The following is a 3,507-nucleotide window of genomic DNA, read 5'->3' as shown; positions in this document are numbered from 1 at the left end:
TGAGTTGGGGATGGCCTTGTTATTATACAAGATTTTTTTATCCGCCATATTGGACTCGCTATTGATATTTTTAACATAATAATAATAAGAATGATTGAAAATAGGGTTTTAAAACGAATATTAAAACGATATTACGATATTAAAACGAACATTACATACGAAAAAATAAATTTATTTTTCCGTCGCCATTTTGAAACTTAGCATTTTAGTAGTTTATTTATATATATAATATATATGTGTGTGTGTGTGTGTGTGTGTGTGTGTGTGTGTGTGTGTGTGTGTGTGTGTGTATAATGTCGCAACCGCTCTCGCCCTACTCTCCTGAGAAACTACGGAAGCCAGAAGTTCTAGGAAGGCTGATAACGGGGTGACTGAAAACGAGAGTTTGGTGTGAAACATTCTCTGAAAACGATTAGTACTTGAACTAATTTGTTTTATTATTATTTTATAATGTATTTATTTATTATTGTTATATGTGGTAAAGCTTAGGTCGTTTATCCTCCAATGAACTCTAAAAATTATTTTAAAAATATATTTTAAAATCTTGATAGTATAGCTATAGCTCTTAAGAACAACTTGCTTGTAGTTATAGTTTTCTTAGAATTTTCTATTGTGAATCTTATCATATTAGAAGATTTTTGTAAATATTTTATGCTGCATCATATGAATATTAATGAATTCACAATAATTACCATAACTTTTCAGGAATTTTGCAATGGTTTTTATAATTTTTTTGGTAACTTTGCATGAGTTTTTGGTAAATTTGACGATTTTATCAAAATAACTTTTTAAGTTTTAAACCTTCTTTTTGTATATCGTATATCATGTTTCTGATGTTTTACCCCAGGCAAATTTGTATGAGCTTTTTCTCGGAAATTATCATCTTTTTCCAACTTTTTGTCTATATATATATAAATAAAGAAAAGAACACCAATTGTTGGCACCTTACTCTAATTTCTTAGATAATATACATTTCTTGAGCGGAAATTTAGTCCCTACTTTGAACCTGCAACTCCGATTTTCCAAATTAAGCGTCAAATTAGGGCCTGTATTTAAAGCTTTTGAGCCTGTAAATACTACATTTAGGACTTTTAGCATCAAAGTAGGTTCTCTATAATCTCACACTAATATGGATGAATAAAAATTCATAATATTCTGATCATATCGCTAATGCATAGTACAACGAAAAATCCGCACCCACCTCATATCTGTCCGTACATACCAAGAATACAATCCGAATTATACGAAACAATTATTTGAATAATGATTTTTTAAAACTGTTTCTTTCGTTAAATATTTGAATCTATTTTCAAACAGTTCAATATAAATGTATTCTGTTTTTTGGAAATATTCACCATTACCCCGTGTAGAAATAGCCCGGTTTGACCCGACCAGAAGAAGGTTTCTGGCCAGAATCTGACCGGGTCAAACCGGGATACTATTTTGTTAATTGCCCGGCCGGGATCTGACCGAGTTCCCACCGGGACCCAGTCGGGCAAAAATGGTGCATAATAGAAGTATCATAACCTTAAAAACATCTTATGAAATATCCACAAACGACTGCCGTAAGTGGGTCGTTTGTAACTATCTGACAGGCGAAAGACCAATTTTTTGTGTTTAAGGTGTTTTTTTTATCAATTATGAAAGAAAAATTAAACTAATATTAACTATATGGTTTCCCACTTTTGGTTCTGCGGTTCCCAGACTTGCCGTGACTGCGAAATCGTTGACTAACTTTTTTTTATTTTCTAACATAGTTCCCAGTGAAACTATACTTATTTTTTTGTGATACGACTTTTGCTTATTTTTAATGTATTTATATATTATCTTGAATTAGAAAAAAACGTAATAAGAAGAGAAGCAACTTTTTCCGAACAAGGTTTGGAATTACGTTATCATGCTTGAACGTAATAGCGATTCGGAGACTTCCGGAGTGTTTAATGCAAAAAACGCAGTAAAACGTCGGTGGACGCCAGGTTATCCGTTAAGAAATTTGTTAAATTTCATAAAATTGTATCCAATTTTTTGGAGCAAGCGGATTATTTATAATGGTAAGTGAAGCATTTTGTTAAAAAGTAAGCATTATTAATATACTTCAACGTTAATGTTAAATCAATTTTATCAACCGGTTTCATAGGTTAGGATGTCACGTGAAACCCCTGAAATTTTTTTTATCTCTTGTAAAAAAATCGATGGAAACTAAGTTACGCTTAAGGTAAATTTGTTATGCAATTTAACTTTAATTTCTTACAGAAACTTAAGAATCTTAACCAATATTTTAGTACTTACATTGAATCAATGATTGTAGTTAATATATTTATTATTATGAATGCAGTACTTAAATTGAAATTCCATCATCTTTTTACAGGTAGAAATAAATGATGAAAAAGATTCTTATATCTACCAGTTGGTAGAATATATTCGCTGTGGTAAAAAGGCTCCAGTAAAATGCGATCGAGGAGCATAGTCAAAAACCGGTCGAATTCCGACCAGGTTACCCTATTTGTATCCGGGATCCGATCGGGTAACCCGGCCGGGATCGGACCAGCGCAGCGTGACAAAACCAACCAGAATCCGACCGGACAGCCTGACCAGATTCCGGATACAAGCAGGGCAACCCTGCCGGAATCCAGCCCGAACCCGGTCATAATTTCTACACGGGACACGCTTCAGAAATATAAAACTAGACGAATACAATGTCAAAAGTGGTGATTTCATCAATATTATTTTTCGATTGCTTTATTAAGCGAAAAATATAAAAAAAACTCATAAAATATATATTTATTTTAAGATTCAATTTCAATATTATAAATAAATTATATACATAATAATGTAGAAATACTTGTTTGCACAGTGAACATATGCATAATTTCGTCATTTTCCATGATGAAAATTATTCTCGCACAAATTTTTAACATTATCAGTTAAGAGAAAATATTTTGCTATGATTGAACATTACAAAGAAGTATTTATTTATATATAAATAATGTATGTCAATTAGGTTGAATCTTGAACTAAATATCTCTGTTTATTGAGTATAATAATTGCAGTTTCTAAGATTTCCAATGAATTAATTTAACCTGAGTAATAAATATGTATTAGTTTATTATTAGAAAGACTTTAAAACGTTAAATTAGAGTCTTCAGTTCGAAGACTGTAGGCTAAATAGATTTCAAGTAGGGTCCGCATTGAAGAAATGGTCAAACAGCGTCGAATTAAGGCTTTGAGTTAAACAAATATAGGCTCTCAAGATTAAAAGTAAGGGCAGAATTAAGGGAGAGATGTTTTATTATAGCATTAAAGTAAGCTCTTGGATTAAAAGACTGTAGGTTCTAAGGATTCAAAGTAGGGCCTGTAGATTTAAATGTAGTCAAAGGAGGCTCTAATGTTTCATTTTATAATAATTAAAAGTTTAAAGTAGGTACGATCGGTTTAAATAGCGTCAAAGTAAGTCCTATGGGGAGCTTCAGGTTCAAATTAGTGTATAAATTTCGATTCTGGATATTA

At 31.6% G+C, this 3,507-nt stretch overlaps 1 protein-coding gene across 2 annotated transcripts in view; it reads right to left on the bottom strand.

Moving 5' to 3' along the window:
* Nucleotides 1-3,507, bottom strand: part of LOC117169213 (alkyldihydroxyacetonephosphate synthase) — a 21,159-nt gene that overhangs the window by 15,857 nt on the left and 1,795 nt on the right. The window lies entirely within an intron of this gene.

The sequence above is a fragment of the Belonocnema kinseyi genome, chromosome 3, assembly GCF_010883055.1.
Source record: "Belonocnema kinseyi isolate 2016_QV_RU_SX_M_011 chromosome 3, B_treatae_v1, whole genome shotgun sequence".
NCBI classification, from domain to species: Eukaryota; Metazoa; Arthropoda; class Insecta; order Hymenoptera; family Cynipidae; genus Belonocnema; species Belonocnema kinseyi.
The sequence above is the reverse complement of the archived record's forward strand: the minus strand, read 5'-3'. Positions and strand labels throughout refer to the sequence as shown.